Raw genomic sequence first — 17,362 nt, forward strand, 5'->3', positions numbered from 1 at the left:
AGATAAATATAATTCAGAGCCCAAAATACATGGACTTACACTGGGCCACTGCCAATTTCTCATGGATCCTGGGTAACTGAGACGGTTTTTGTTTCCATGATTAGGAACCTACAACAACAGCTGCAAAAGTGTAATACTTTTTCTAGACTAATAAGATTACCTAAATCTGGCTCACTGTTTCAGCTGTGGCACCAGCCACACTTCCCAGAAAGATGAAAGCCTTGTGCAGTTTCCAGAAGGGCTAGGATGGTAGCTCTGATCTAACTGGAGGCATTCAACCCCAACCCAACAGCAAAAAACACATCGACTAAGTTCTGAATTCCAGAATTCCTATGCATGGAGATTACAAACGTCATTTTTAAAGTCAGATAAAACTTTAATCAAACCTGTGAAGTTCAAGCTTTACACCTGAAGTTAGGTGACATGCCAGGTATGAACATCAGATTTTTTTTTTTTCTCTAAAACACACTGACAGGTTCAATGAAGACCCTTTAACTCTGCAGTGAAACCTTTGATCATGAATTCTGTCACCACCTCTCGACACATACACACAAGTATGAAACATATCTCAGACCTAAGGAACAAAATCGGTATTGTGAAGTGGCACAGAAACCACACTTGCACATACATATACACAGAGATCACTCTCCTTTCAAGTTGGGGTTGAGGGGCTGAGTTGCAGAAACTAGTCTCCAAACTGGAAAGGTTCCTTATACACAGTACATGAACACAGTTACAAAGTTATTTCCTAAATATGTGTGTGGTCCCAATGCCTTCTTAAAGGAAAAGCAGCCCAATTAGAACCCAGTGGAACACATGTTTCTTGAATGACTGAATTAGAGACAGTAGATGTGAAGCTGTTCTAGATAAAATGAAGATGTTGCACAGATGTACTAAGTTGTCACAGTCTCACTGAAACATCTTTCTGGTACAGAAAAATATGCGAGTCTGCAACAGAGCTGGATATAAAATAATAAATACCTGGCCCTTGTCTTTATGTAGTCCAACTTCCCAAGCCAATTCCCTTATTCCTTCTCACAAACCTAATAAAGCCCATATTTCAAGGTACTGATAACTCACTGAAAACCACAAAGCCATTCATTTCCAATTCAGACTTATGTTATGACTTCTTACAATTATCTCTTATCAACACTGTAAATCTGTAACAAACAGAAGAAGACCTTTACTCCACGAATCCGACAAACCACCATAAAAATAACAGCAGAGGTGGGGACACAAACACACCCAGTAGCAGGCACCGTTACGTTTTCCACTGTGAAGTGTCTGGTTTGGTCCTCACAGCAAGGAGGAGGCAGGGACTATAATTGTCCTCTCTGATGAAAGGAGGGGATAAAGAGAGAGTCAGAGAAACTTCGTAGCCTGCCCAGGCCACACCTTCCCTCTTAACACGGCACTCCATTTCTTCTCTTGAAGAACACTAGACCCTCACTTTTGGCACCCTAAGCCTTGGATCCCGAAATTAAATGATGTACAAGACCAGCCTCTATTGCACAGCATGGGGCCTAAAGACAGGATATATAAAACCAATTTGTCACTGTGGAATTTAGAAACCATTAAACCTTCACTAAAGACAACCCTCTCCTCAGAGGACCTTGTTACCAAACTATGATGGAAAAGGGAGAACTATGACGGAAAACAAAGAGCATTTCCTTCTCAGGACAGGGCAAGAGGAGAGAGCTATGAGGAAACAAAATGCAGAACCGTCTGTGCCAGGATTTAGGGATTGTTTTGGTACAGCACGTCTTGAAGTCCATCGTCCTAAGATCAATCAAACAGAAGAAAAAACTTCAATAGACTCTGCTTTAATTCACTTGCCTAGACCTAAATACGTACTATCTGGTTTCAGAGATCATATCCTCATCTGTTCCAAAAGTTATGTTCAGAACTAAGAGCAAAAATCAGATCTATATATACTATTCTCATTAACAAGGTTTTTACTTGGAAGGGACTTTTCTGCCTTTATTACTGCAAGCACACGAATGATTCAATCAGCACGATCAGAGGTCCAGAAGACTTTATATTTTCACATGCTGTTATTTAAAACCAAAAAAAGAGGCTCATCTGGGGCTTCCCTGGTGGCGCAGTGGTTGAGAGTCCGCCTGCCGATGCAGGGGACGCGGGTTCGTTCCCCGGTCCGGGAAGACCCCACATGCCGCGGAGCGGCTGGGCCCGTGAACCATGGCCACTGAGCCTGCGCATCCGGAGCCTGCTCCGCAACGGGAGAGGCCACAACAGTGAGAGGCCCGTGTACCGCAAAAAAAAACAAAAAAAAGCTCATCTGGGCTGGCCAACTGTATCAACTTCCACAACTAAACAGAATTTCTCAAAATTGTCCCTGAATTTTAAAGCACTTTCCCATAAAAACCCTGCAAGGGTAAGCAGCATGACCCTACCATCCTTATCTCAGGCTACCCAGCTAGTGCACAGCTAATAGGAAAACAAGGGATTGAACCCAGATGAAGCCACAGAAGACATAGACCATGGTTTTGCCATTTAAGAGTTTTGTGTTTACCACCTACTATGTTAAAAAAAAAAAAAAAAAATGCGCGCACACACACACACACACAGACACAGAAATTTGAGTAAGACCCAGTTCCTGCCTTCAACACAGTCAACCTACTCACTAGAAGTCTAAATCTGTGGCATCATGGGAACATAACAAGACAGAGTGACATGACAGTACAGGCTTTGGAGGCAGGCAGACTGATCCATAGGGTTAAAATCCCCAAATCCTAACCCACCATGCTTTACCTACCCTGTGATCCTGAGCCTGTAACTTAAACTCTCTAAACCTTAGAATCCTCCTTTGTAACAGAGATGACATACTACAGAATAACTGTAAGAATTAGAAACAACATGACAAGTACCTAGGACTCTGCCTAGCAAGAAATGTATATGACATAAATGGTCCCACGTTATTACATCTGCTTATACAGCCCAACTACAACTTTTAAAGCCCAATTAAATGTCACTGGAATGGCCTTTTCCTTTCTTATCTGGGATATTAAAATGATAGAACTTGGGCTTCCCCGGTGGCGCAGCGGTTAAGAGTCCGCCTACTGATGCAGGGGACGCGGGTTTGTGCCCCGGTCCGGGAGGATCCCACATGCCGCGGAGCGGCTGGGCTCATGAGCCATGGCCGCTGAGCCTGCGCTCCGCAACGGGAGAGGCCACAGCAGTGAGAGGCCCGCGTACTGAAAAAAAAAAAAAAAAAAGAACTTAATCGCCAATTACGATATGGAGCTGACTGAGTGAGGGAGGGTGAAGGATGAGTCACACATTTCTGGCTTGAACAGTGCCAATGACCAAAGTGGGAAAAGCAGACAGAAGCATGGGGGTGAGGGAACTTTGGGGGGTGGAGAGTGGAAAGCAAGCAATAATTAGGAGGAAAATGAGTTCAGTTTGGATAGCTCAAGTTAAAAGTACGTATGAGTCATCCAAGTAGAAATGTCCAAAAGATTGTTTAAGACAAGGGTAAACTCAGAGAAAGACTTGGGGGTGATTAACATGTGGGTGGTGGCTAAAGCCACAGGAATATTGAAGCTCCCCAAAGAGGCTGAGCAGACTAAAAGCAAACCACCAAGGATGCAAGCCCAGGGAACATGAACATTAACAGCAGGAAGAGAAGGGCCTAGGAAGAAACGAAAGGAGAAAAGTGGGAAAAATGCAGAGGAACCCAAAGGAGAAAGTTTCAAATGAGGAGAGATCAATATATCAAGTGCTACAGAAAAGTCACGTCACAAGTCCTATTAGAGGCCATGTGTGACCTTAGGAGCAGTTTCTATAAAGTTGAGGTGATGGAAACCAGACAGCAGATCATCTGTAAGGTCTCTCCCTAAATGGTAAGGTTCTTTGATTTCCAAATAAACACCCACCCTTCTCCAAACCCATCAAATTATTAAAACCAACAACAACAGATTGCAAAGGTTTTTTCCCCAGAGAAAAGGAAATTTGCAAAAGAGACATAGTTAAAACCCACAAAAGCCATTTAACATGATCTTTGCTATTAAGCTCCTATTTCCTTGAAGCTGGTCCCCAGGGAAAGAGAAAAGAAAAATTAGCTTAAATTCTCTACCACCCAAAAACTGGAGGAGGAAAAAATGTCTAACTTACTAAATTTCCTGTCCAATAACTCTTAGCACAGTGCATATAAATTGCTATTTCAACATTATTTTGAGAAATGTGTTACCACAAGTCGGAAAGGCTTTGGTTTCAATATGCAAATCCCTGCATACAGTGGCAAAAATTCCATTTAAGCAGATTCCCACCTGGATTTCTAAATAAACCTAAGCTCTCGTTAAATTTAGTAAGTTGTTCTTCAGTGTCATTTTCCTCATTCCTTGTATACTTACAGCCATAGAAAGTGTTGTCCTATGCAATTTTAAATAAAAGTTATGAAATGGTTCTACGATGCAGATTATGGCACTACAAGGGACTGCTCGCCTTGGCAGTATAAACTGGTCACACTAGTTAGCAGAGTTCAAAAATAATGCCCCCAAACATCTGCTCAGGCTCAGAAAGAGGTTTTTGTTTTAAGTCTACTCCACATACAAATACCTTTCAAGAAGTTACACACCATCACCTCTTGAGGAGCTTCTAAAAACACACACACACACAGATAGCAGGGACCCCCGCCCCATCCCCCAAATTCTACTTCAGCAGACCTAGGGTGAGCCCTGGTGCCCTAATCTTTGAAACCTCACAGGAGATTATGATGTGTACTCCCCTGCCACGCGCCTGTTGAGAAGTTTTTACCTTCTGGCAGGATTCCCACAAAGTTGAGGTGGGGGACAATTGGCCACTGTGTTCTTCATGGACGAGCCAGGCACGGCAGGAGGGGTGAGCACAGAATATGAAATCCCAGGAGTAAGCCATGCTGGACAGATGGCAGAGCGCACCTGCACGTCACATGCATGTCTCAAGAACACTCAGAGGTTTGGAAGCAGCTTTAACCTTGACCCCATCTCCTACGGAGGAGCATTTCCAGCACCCACAGAAAAGAGATCCAGGGCAGAGCCTCCAATGTCCCTAGTCAACCGTTCCATCCTGGACCTCCTGGGGATCCCTACTCCACAGCCTCAACCGTAAGCACCTGAGCATGGATAACAACAGTCCTCCAAGCTGTGTGCACTTAGGATGGGATTAGAGACTCCGTTCTCAGCCAATTCTCTCTCTCCTTAAAGGAAAGAGGGAATATTTGAGTCCTACTATATGCTCCACACTGCAGATAGAGAATACAAACAAAAAAGGAGAAACAGAACAAACTCTTAACCATCAGGAGCCTCCGGCCTCACCAAACCCCTTGTAGTAGGTATTTCTGTTTCACAATTTACATGTAAGACTGCAGTATAGGAAAACCATAGTACAGGAGAAGTTTAGCAACTTGCTTAAAGTTCCTAAGGCCCAGGAAGGGAAGGACACACTCAGAAGAGGTTAACAAGACAGTATGTAGAGGGGCTTCCCTGGTGGCACAGTGGTTAAGAATCTGCCTGCCAATTCAGGGGAAACGGGTTGGAGCCCTGGTCCGGGAAGATCCCACATGCTACAGAGCAACTATGCCCACGTGCCACAACTACTGAGCCTGCGCTCTAGAGCCCATGAGCCACAAGTACTGGGTCTGCGTGCCACAACTACTGAAGCCCATGAGCCTAGAGCATGTGCACCGCAACAAGAGAAAGCCCACGTGCAGCAACGAAGACCCAACACAGCCAAAAATAAATAAATTTGTTAAAAAAAAAAAAGACAGTATGTAGAGCAGATGGGAGATGGAACCCAAGCCATTGTAACTGCTGTGGCCCTAAAAAGCCAACCTGGGGGGGCTTCCCTGGTGGCACAGTGGTTGAGAGTCTGCCTGCCGATGCAGCAGACAGGTTCATGCCCCAGTCCAGGAAGATCCCACATGCCGCGGAGCGGCTAGACCCGTGAGCCATGGCCTCTGAGCCTGAGCATCCGGTGCCCGTGCTCCGCAATGGGAGAGGCCACAGCAGTGAGAGGCCTGCGTACCGCAAAAAAAAAACAACCTGGGAAGAGCAGCTGGGTAAGGCAGGTGAAAACATTCCCTTATTTGTCTCAGTAACTAAAGGGAGGTTTGTAATTAAACTTGATAAGTTTTTCATGGGGATTGGGGAACAAGAAAATGACATGATAAAGAACAGACATCACAATATATTCATCTATTGACTAGTTATGTTGTACACCTGAAACTAATAGTGTTACATGCCAACTACATCTCGATTTAAAAAACAGCAAAAAAAAAAAAACTGACAGCCAGTCTGACATTATTAAAAGTCTGAAAATGTTTATCAGTTCTACTTCTTTGTTTACAAACTGTAAGATATTAAGCCAGTCACACAACATATATTAGATGTTTTTAATGGAAAAGCACTGTGCTAGGCACCATAGAGACCAAAAAACCCTGAAACGGGCACCAAAAAAAGTCAGCAAAGTTTTAAAAGAATGAATCAATGCATCCCTATTATTAATAATGACTGCTTTAACATCGTAATTAAGTCACGAATTTTTAAAAAATTATTCTTAAATTTCTTTGAACAAAATCCCAGTTCAGGGCTTCCCTGGTGGCGCAGTGGTTGAGAGTCCGCCTGCCGATGCAGGGGACATGGGTTCGTGCCCCGGTCTGGGAAGACCCCACATGCCGCGGAGCGGCTGGGCCCGTGAGCCATGGCCGCTGAGCCTGCGCGTCCGGAGCCTGTGCTCCGCAGCGGGAGAGGCCACAACAGTGAGAGGCCCGCGTACCGAAAAAAAAAAAAAAAAAAAAAATCCCAGTTCACTTTCAAAGACCTCAAAATTGTTCAGAAAGTAACATATCTTGGGAAACTTGGTCTGTCAGAGCACGAATTCTCCCTGGGTCTCACTCACCTCGCTTCACCCCAGACTCTACTTGCTGGCAACAGAGAGACGCTGTCTTACTCGGGGGGCACCCAGAAAGTTCCTCTGTGACCACAGAAAGCTGGGAAGAGAACTGCAAAAAAGAAAACCGGTCAGCATACCCGTCCTCCGACGCAAGAAGCACAGAGCTTATAAAACTAGCTACAACCGGGCTTCCCTGGTGGCGCAGTGGTTGAGAGTCCGCCTGCCGATGCGGCGGACGCGCGTTCGTGCCCTGCTCCAGGAGGATCCCCCGTGCCGCGGAGCGGCTGGGCCCGTGAGCCATGGCTGCTGAGCCTGCGCGTCCGAAGCCTGTGCTCCGCGATGGGAGGGGCTGCGGCGGTGAGAGGCCCGCGTGACGCAAAAAAACAAAAAAAAAACAAAAAAGCCACAGCTATAACCAGGACTCCAGACAAAGCAGTGATGGAGAGGAAACAGCTGTCAGCATCTACATACTCTTAACAGGGGAAAAAACAGGGTGATGGGCTGGCAAATCCAAGAAAACTCATTCCTTCTCCCGATACCCTCTGTCCAAGTGACCAGGGACACTGACTGAAAGCCCCTTGTCTTGAGCAAGGTACTGCAGTGTCCGGACTACCCTCTCTATCTCAGGTTTTCTCTTTAAGTGATGCTAATGGGTTTGCAGCCCAAAGCACAAATGTTTCAAAGGTTTGAGATATCGAGCCAAGAACCTCTCTAAAGCACTCAGGGCGCTCAAGTTCTCCAGAACATTTTCTTCCCGTATTTCCTACCTCACTCTTAACAGGTCCCAGCTCTCTATACGACTCATCATTTCCGAACACACTGTCCAATCTCACACCTTTACTCTCCCCAGTCCCTCATCCTGAAACCCCTCCCCCCACTCTGGAGATGAGTCATCCTCCAGGCACAGCTCAAGTATCACCTGCCTGCCCACCCCACCCCACCCACCCCCATGGAACCTCGCCAGTCCTTCCTCTGCAGTCAAAGCACCTTGAGAGTGGTAGAATGCAGGGTACCTGCATTCTAGCATTTGCTTCCTGCTGCCTTGACCTCCCCTCCTCCCCGTTTCTCAAGGGCTGGTCTTCCCTGCCGTCCCCTACATCACCCTCCTGCTGTAATCAAAAGTAGAGGCAGATGTCAATGCATGTTTGTTCATTAAAGGATTCCAACAAGAGGTTCTCCATGACTGACTCGGAGTCCATTTCCTTGGGAAATATTCTTTTTTACTACTACTCTGGTACTGGAAGACGTTCTTTTTCAAGGGTGCTATCTATGCTCAAACACACCGACAACCGGGCTCTGGCTCAAGTCAATCCCCTTGCAGCAACGCTGCCGGGCTTCACTGCCAAAGAGGACGGATCATGTGTAGTCACGTTGGAGCCAACAAAACCACCTTGGCAAGGCACCGGAGTGTAATAGGTTTGTGCATGCAAAGTACGGGTGGAGGCCTTTTCTCCCTTGTAAGTCTGTTTGATGGGCTCTACAAGACATGCCCCCCTTACCCACTACGACTTCAAAGATAAAAACGGAGCACGGGAGCTTTTCTCTGGGAGGAAACCAGGGACCGAGGCAGGACACAGGTCCAGTCTCCCCCCCACTTCAGGACAGCTGAGGTCTCATTCAAGGAGAACGCAGAGGAGAAACCTACACAGTCCAGGTGGTCACCCTCTGTCAAATCTCACCTCATGTTCGGCGACAGCCCATAAACTCTACCAAGCCTTCTGAGCGCTCCAGGTTTCTCCCTCCCGGGGTTGCTGACCTCACTGGTAGTTTTTAAGCATTCACTGCAGGACAGCACCACCTGGTGCACAGCAGCTCAAATATCTGAGGCATCCTCCTATTATTCACTCATAAAAGGGATCACCTGCCTCTTCACCGAGACTCGCAGCCAGGGAAGGAATCCATCTCGCAGCTGCCGCAAGGATTTCAGCCAACCTCCTTCCACATAACACACCTCAGCAGAAAAGGCAGTCGCCTCTTCTGTCCCAACCACAGCCAACAGACAAATCTAAAAGAATAGCCATCACAGCCCACGACATGCCTGCTGTCATGCAGACCCTCGGCCCAGAGCACGCACGGACCTGCGTGCACTTACAACTACATCTCTAACAGGTGATGCACACACGTGCTTTCTCTCTGGCCTCTTCACCTACAGCAACCCATTTGTTACTACCTCTGTAAGGGCGGGGTGGGTGGGGCAGTCCTTTCTGAGTTTAAGATGACAAAGACAGCTCTGTAAATTACAGAGTCCAGAAGTCCCAAGGGGAGATGACTTCCTGCAAAAAGGACTGTCCCTACAGTCTGTTTTTGTGGTGATGAGATCACAGAGTCTAGATTCTGTATTCAGTCCTACATGGGTTTTAAGGGCCATATTCAGTAATTACAGAAAGGAAAAACGGAGGTCAACGAGACCAGAGGAACTCTGAGTGGTGTTTGAGAAGTTACTTATAACTACAGTTAGATCACTCATCCACCAGACTCAGAAGAGAAACTAGGCCTCGAGTTTTCAATTGTCCTTTAAAATCAATGTTAGATGAGGAAAAAAATGGAACTTTTTACTTTTTTACATTTTCTCATTTCATCACTCCTCCACCCAAAGGGTTCCATTCAGTTTCAATGCACAGTCCAAAATGTGGGCCCAAGACAGTTTTGAAAAACAAGCATTATGCCACAAAATATTCTCATGTAAACTGCAAAAGAAGACAACATACACTTATTGGAGGAATTTTTATGGAACCTAAAACAGACGTTCAGAGACCAGGTGAATGATTGCCAATGATTGCCTTCAATTGCCAATCACTACCTTTTCATTGTCATGGATCTAATTTCCAATTAGTGCCTAAAAATAAAACCTGAAAAGGCTTTTGAGGAGAATCATTAGGGTTTACCTCCTGGTCATCACTGTTTCAAAGATGAACAGAGAGACGTTAAAGTTGTTTATCCAACAGAAATAAGCTTTTTTCTCTTAAGTGTCCTTCCAGAAACCTAGCAGCGGGCATCCTCGGACCACAATGACTAGGGGTTTGTGTTTATCGTCCAAAGTGTGTGTCCGGCGATTTCGTGTGACAGTCCAAGTCCTCCAGTGGTACAGGGTCTTGCTGCACTGAATGCTACTCCAGAGAGGGTGAGGCCCAGAGAGGGTGACCAGTGATGAAGCCCACAGCTGTCACTGGGTCACACCCCGCTCTGAGAGCTCATGCATCGCAGTGGAGAACAATCCCACAGAAATCCTGAAGCCAGTAAAAGGAAGCTCTTTGTTTTGTTTCATTTTGAATGCTGGTGCTTAATAGAAAGCAAACTTAAATAAAGGCAAAAAATAGGAAGGAGGAAAACTCTGGGGACTCCGCATCCGTCTGGGACTCGAGCAGCAACAGGCATTATATAAAAATACTTATTTCCATTTCAAATCTTGTGGCTTCCATTTTCCTTAATACAGGTGTAGTGCTAGTACCATTAAACCTATCAAGTACACGGAGGTGGTTTCAATCCTCACCACCCACCAGAATCTCCTGGGGAGCTTTAACAATTCTGATGCCCAGAAGAATGAAAAGAGAATCTCTGGGGACCCAAATGTTACTTTTTAAAGCTGACCAGCTGATTCTAACGCATAGCCAGGACCTGGAACCACTGCCCCTGACCTATCCTCAGGGTGTTTTCTTCTGTTGCGGCAGGTAGGGAGCAGGACATATTTATGCCTAAAAGAAGGGAATGGGAGGAGAAACACAAATGGACGGGGAGAGGGCTGGAGGAAGCTGGAGTGAATAACACCTTGCAGGGGATGATTGCTGGAGTGGGTGTGAGGTAGGGCCTGGGGGGTGCACACTCCCCAGAGAGAGGACGGGGTGGGGACAGATCGGGTCATTCCCCAAGTAAGCCCTGGGAAAGGCACTGTCATGGAGTTGGTGAGAGGAAGCGATTCACAGCTCATCGGTAAAGACCATCCCTATGTCAAGGGTTTGCTATGTGAGAAGTGATTATAATATGGTTTTCAGATGTGAAGACCTGGATTTACCACTATGATTTCTCCTGGTTCTTCCAGTAACAGTACTGACAGGTTTGCTTGTTTTTTTTTAACTGATAACCCATATTTTCTTGCTCACTGAATCTGACAGAGCACACCCTCATTACAGGGTAACTGCCTCGAGTTACAATGCCCAGAGAACAAAGCTTTCCTAGGCTCCTATGAGAGCTGAATCGAAACTTGATCTCAATTAGCATCATGATGTTCTCTCAGATGTGACAGTGCGTGGATAAGAGATGCTGGCTACCTGGGGGAAGGGTGAGGACTGCAGGGAACACCGTCTCCAGCTGAGGAGAGCTAATTCTATTCTCACTTCCTTGTTCCTTAGTTCGTAGGGCTACCTGCTCTCTACCTGTCCTGTAACAGAGGGACAAAAATCAGGCTGTCCAGCTGGGATGCCTCCTTCCCAATTTCAGTCTCTCATGGAGGAATTAATCAGTTTTACATTATCCATCCATTACCAGTGTTGCCCAAAGTATATCCTGCAGGTCATCTGTACCAGAAGGACCTGGGCCATTCCTGGACGCCCCAGGCTGCATACGAAGGGAATCATAGTATCTGGAGTACAGCCCAAGAGTCTGCATTTTAATCAACCACACAGACACAATGGCCTGTGAACCCGTCATAAACCCTCAACAACTCCTCCTTTGAAATAGGTTTATCAGAGGTGCTGCTAAATCTGTCCATAACCTCTGCCACTTCCTAACTGGGCTTTCATTAACTCACCCTCCTCCGTGGTCTCCCAGGGTAACTGGTCTCTCCAAGGTACACTGCATGGCCATTTACTCAATACCACTGCTGGCTCAAAGCTCCCAACTCAAGTCACGCTTCTCTGAACGCACACCTGATGCAAAACTTCTCTACCAATTTCAATCGAGGGTTTCGGGTCTGCTAGTTCTCTCTCCCAACTAAACCTCAAGCTTCTTGAAGGCAGGGCCCACATCATCCCTCTGTGTCTTCCACAGGGCCCAGTACCTCTTAGGTTCCAAGAGCAGTGGTTGACTAACAGACCAAGCTCTTGCCTCAGCCCTGGGTTTTCCTTCTTTCACCTTCTCATTCTCCCTGGGAAAACTTTCATTCTCTCCTTTCCATAACAAAATTGATTCAGGCAAAGGTGGGAGAAAAGATTTACATACTAGTGGGGAAAGAGTGGGGGCGGGGTGAAAGTCATAAGCCAGCAACCTCAACTCTCCAGCAAACACCTAGAAACCAAGAAGATCTATTTAGTCTCCGAAGCTGCCAAAATCAGTAACTAAATTCACACACAATTCAGAAGAGAACTTCCCAGCTTCTTCCCATTTTTCTCCAACACCTCCTTCCCAGGCCCTCCCTGAGAGCTAGTTTACTCCTCTTCTAGATACAACTCTAACAGGAGGGAAATATTTGTTTTTCCCAGTCACCATAGATTAAGAAGATGGAGGGCGATTGCTAGATCAAGGCACAATGAAAATCCTGAGAAATTATGCCTGACAGGAGACAATGTATAAAATCCCAAACAGCAGATTACAGGCAGTTATAGTTTAAATAGCCTTTCAATCCCCAAAACTGTCCAAGAACACCTAAACAAAGCATTTCAAAATAGCACCATTAGTGGCTCTGAGAGATCACCCCAGGCACTAAGAGAAGGTTATTTTCTTTTCAGTGGATCTCCAGTAACTACATTCAGGAGAGAAGATGCCCACAGAGGCAACCTCAGTCCCTAAGAACCAAGTGTTCTCAAAAATACGAATGGGCACTGAGAATTCCCTGGTGGTCCAGTGGTTAGGACTCAGCGCTTTCACTGCCCTTTCACTGCCATGGCCAGGGTTTGATCCCTGGTCGGGGAGCTAAGATCCCACAAGCCGCAGGATAAGGCCAAAAAACAAAACAAAACAAAACAAAGGAATGGGCACTGTATCCAACTGCAATGCACTGTCCCTATGTGGTCTCCAATACGAGTGACCATCAGAACAGACTTTCAAAGGCACACACCCCTAGGTGTTGCCATCCTGATTGGGAGCCTTCCTTCTGGCTACTCTTACACTTGCCACGTGCTCTCATCACTTCCCATCTACCTTTTCTTGTGCTACTTGTGAGTGAAGCTGCTCACCAGATCATAAACTTCCTTGAGCAGAGGGATTGCACCTTTTGCATGGACACCATGCCCCCCATCTCTGCATCTCACAGCTGATGCCTACTGACAGTCTGGAAGCCCTACAGCCAGATGATCTTAAGGAAGGAGGTATCTAAATGAGCTGTTTTAAAACAGCCCAAGCATTTCTATAGTCTTTAAAGGTATTGGTTTTCCTGCTTTCTGACAGAGTTTTTAAAAATACAGGTTTAAATGTTAGAATTCTGTGATCAATGGGGCAAGCCTCGATTTACTTTGCAGTCTAATCTGTACAGGACAGAGAGAGCCCAGGCGTAAATTCTGCAACAAACTGCATGTGCCTGTCTGAACCGCAAAGGTTAGGGTGAGTTTATCCTTGATCTAAAGGAAATCTAACCTCAAACGGCTTCAATCATTCATCTAACTCAGAACTGATTATTGGGTAACTTCATATTTATGTCTCAATACGTAATAGCATTCAAGTACCGATTTGCTTTAGGTTTAGTAAAGAGAGTAATGAATTTAACTGAGTTCTATAATCATAAGGTTACGATTTATACTTGGTTCAACGAATTTTTTTTACCTAAATCGAGTTAAAAACTCAATCTATGTCCAGATTCACAAAAGTAACTCTCAGTTTTGTTTCAAGCTCACTGTTGAATATGCTACTTACACTCTGAGACCCGTCCATTTACAAACAAGCTACAACGACCCACCCAGTACCGAAAGCTTATCTCATCAGGTCTGGGCTGTCCAGGCCTTCTAGGCCTGGCCTGCTGTTTCCAGTTTCCACAGCCCATCCTTCCTTCCCCACAGCTGAAGCCTCTTGACCCTTGCCCGCACCCTCCCCTCCCTGGCGTGAGCCAGCGGGAATTTCTAGAATAAGAGATTTAAACAGCTCAAGCCAAGTTGTTCTTGCTGCTTAACCAGCCCTGACCTTATTGTGTCTAATGACTGGGCTTCTCTCTCCTGCATTCCACAGGCCTGGGTGACCCTCTCGCTCGGTTCTGATAACTGAGCCCGGGCCCCTCGCTGGATAACCTGTAAGTCCTTGGGCTCCGAGGCGCTGCCTGCCTCTTGAAAATCCTCCAGGGGACCGGAGGTGCACTCTGAACCCACTGGGCTGCAGCTGGTCAGGGGACACAGGTGCTCCGTCAGGCTACTCTGCCACCCTGCACCGCTCCCTGCCAGGCCACCAGCGCTGCAGACTCCCGTTCTTTCCTCCCGGCGCACAGGACTTCCAGCTGCAGGTGCCAGCACTGCTGTCCCCACCTCCGGGTGGAGGGTTCCTGGCCCAAAGTGGGCCTCACAAGGAAATGACTCATATCACAAAAAGCCGAGGGTCCTCTGGGCAGAACACAAATAAGTCACAGGATCTGAATCTTAACCTATCAGAAATTAAAACCTCAGCAATGAGACATCAACAAAGCAAAAGCAAATAGGATATATCTGTTCCCTGAGAATTCGACACCCCCATGCTGCCCGTGGGTACTGAAGCCACGGCCCCCTTGTTCACTAGTTCTAAGATGAAACCCGAGGAAAATCAGAGAAATGGCGGCAACTGTGTCTTCCCTGGGTGGAGGGGAATCAGAGGACTTCTTATAAACCACCTCAAAGCTAACATCTATGGCTACTGAATATGAAATACAGAATATGAAAATAACTAGATAATTCTCTGCAAGAAATCAAGTCGTCTTCTAAAATGCTATTAACAAAGCTAAATTTATATGTACATTTTTATCCACAGCCTTAAAAAAAATCAGACATTAAAAACTCTAGATGGCTAAACTGTCTTCCATTTCAAAATAACATAAAAACAGCAACCTTCATTTTCTGGTCAAAGCTTATTTTTGCAACACCTATCATTTTCTACAGAATTCTAGCATTTTCTGCTTCCTACCACTATTTTGTAGAAAGACTTTTCCCCCTTGGCATTATATCTTTGCTTTTTGATCTTGTTAACAATCCTGAAAATTCCAACCTTGCAATTTTTTCAGTCCTGGGAAGGAATAACACACAGTCATTTAAAAACCAAAAGCAATGTCAATGTTTCCTCAATGACACAGCTGCTGTGAGTGACCAGTGAATAAAAATTTGGGTTTCTTTGTTGTTGGGTTTTTGTTTTGTTTTGTTTTGTTTTTGGCAGGGGCTGAGGGGGTAGATGTGGATAATGACTTCTCTCCAAAATAATTATCAAAGTTATTGAACACATGGTCAAAACCAGTAAGGCATTAGTAAAGCAAGAAGTACTACGATAAAGTACTATAATAAAGCCCAGTGAATATACATGAACAAAAGAGGTTGCTCAAGGACTCCAGACAGGAGAGGACCCACTCTGTGTGCCAGGCATTACATGGTGCACAAATTCTGTATTACAAACCCTAAAAAAAAAAAAAAAATGAGGCATATGATCCAGCAATCCAACTTCTAGGTATTTATCCAAAAGAACTGAAATCAGGATCTCGAAGAGCTCTCTGCACTCTCATGTTCCCTGCGGCTTTATTCACAATAGCTAAGACTGGAAGCACCCTAAATGTCCATCAACAGATGAATGGACAAAGAAAATGTGGCACATCTGTACAACGGAATATTATTTAGCCTCAAAAAAAGAAAACCCTGTCATATGCTACAACACGGATGCAACTTGGGGACATTATGCTTGCTTGATGAAATAAACCAATCTCAGGAGCACAAACACTGCAAAGATTCCAATTCATATGAGGAATCTAAAGCAGTCAGACTCACAGAAGCAGAAGGTAGAATGGTGGTTGCTAGAGGCTGGAGTGGGGAGTGGGGGGTAAATGGGGTGTTGCTGTTCCATGAATATAGAGTGTCAGTGATGTAAGATGAAAAATTTATACCAATCTGCTATACAACACTGTACTTATAGTTAACAATACTGGATCATACATTGCAAATTTAAGTTTTAAGTGTTTTGTTTTGTTTTTTTTAAACCACAACTTTTTGAAAATGAGGAAACAGGCTCAGGAATTCAGATTATGCTGGTTTCAAAGCTCCCATCCCTTCTACTGCTTCATATGGCCTGCTTGCAAGAGAAGCATAAACAACATAGATTAGCATATAATTATGGGCTAAACTGCATAACAGAAAAGGAGAGGGGACAGGGAACCAAAGAAGGCTGAAGTAGTTGAGGAAAGCTTCAAAGTAGAGGGCAACTTAGGCCGACCCCTGAAGGTCAAGCTGAGCCCATGAAGATTGCAACAAGCCTGGCATCTGGGTGCAAACACTGGGCTGGTCCAAGCTTAGAAGGCATGCTAGGAAATCGCTTTCAAAGGCTGCAAAGGTAGCATTATGTAGAATAAACTCCATGCTTCCAGCTCCTGAACTAAACCCAGAGGGCTAAAAATCAAAGCAAAACCAAAGGAAGTGGTCAGAGTACCCTAAGCCATTTATAATCTAGCCCTCCAAATTTGAGTGTTTTTTGAATCCTGGAAAAGGTCTTGCTATTGACAAGTAAGTACAATATAAAAAGTTATAAGGCACAGCCCTCTATCAGGGTCAGTCTGAGTTAAAATGATCAGACTTCAATGATCAAAGTACGAACACCTCAAAAGGCTGTCTGAGCAACCAAATAATGTACATCCAGGGCTTTCAAATCATCTCAGTTCCCCCACCAGGGATTGAGCCCAAGGTCAGGGCAGTGAAAGCACCAAATCCTAGCCACTAGACCACCAGGGAACTCTCTCCAACCTATTTTTAAGTAGCAGAACATTTTTCTTGTACAATTTTGAAATGATGAAAAAGATATTGATCTCTCTAGGAAAAATTTTTAGCTGTCTTTAGTTCTCTTATTTTTTTTTAAGATTTTTTTGATGTGGACCTTTTTTTTTTTTAAGTCTTTATTGAGTTTGTTACAATGTTGTTTCTGTTTTATGTTTTAGGTTTTTTGGCCCTGAGGCATGTGGGATTCTTGGCTCCCCAACCAGGGATCGAACCTGTATCCCCTCCATTGGAAGGCGAAGTCTTAACCACTGGACTGCCAAGGAAGTCCCTAATTTTTTAAATAGGACTTTCCAAGTCCCCTGTCCAGCCCTTAAACTTTGACTTATGGCCTATATCTCACACTCTAGCCCTTAATTATATGCCACTCTATATTGTTTATCCTTTTCTAATATGTGGACAATATGGTAAAGTAGAAAAGACAGGAAATTTGAAGTCACAGTAATCTGCATTCTTGTGCTAGCTTGCCAATATTTTTCATATATTGTTTTTAACTTTAGAGCAATCTTCTTCAGGTGTGTGTGGGGGGACATTAACTTTGAAAAAGATTCATCTTAAGTTCAGCAAGTCCTTCAGTTTTAATTTCAGTTATATTCTGTTCAATTTAAATAAAACTTACTATT

The 17,362-nt window shown here is 44.9% G+C and overlaps 1 protein-coding gene across 6 annotated transcripts in view; it reads right to left on the reverse strand.

The window, feature by feature from the left end:
• The window catches only part of TANC1 (tetratricopeptide repeat, ankyrin repeat and coiled-coil containing 1), a 414,480-nt gene that overhangs the window by 167,393 nt on the left and 229,725 nt on the right, over positions 1-17,362 (reverse strand). The window contains exon 2 of one of the 6 annotated variants that reach the window (XM_073807681.1): positions 6,898-7,000. The exons of the other annotated variants lie outside the window; for them this stretch is intronic. The gene's annotated coding sequence lies outside the window, so the exon portion shown is untranslated. The remainder of the gene's footprint in view (positions 1-6,897; positions 7,001-17,362) is intronic. 6 annotated transcript variants of the gene reach the window in all.

Source organism: Tursiops truncatus, chromosome 7 (genome assembly GCF_011762595.2).
Source record: "Tursiops truncatus isolate mTurTru1 chromosome 7, mTurTru1.mat.Y, whole genome shotgun sequence".
NCBI lineage: Eukaryota > Metazoa > Chordata > Mammalia > Artiodactyla > Delphinidae > Tursiops > Tursiops truncatus.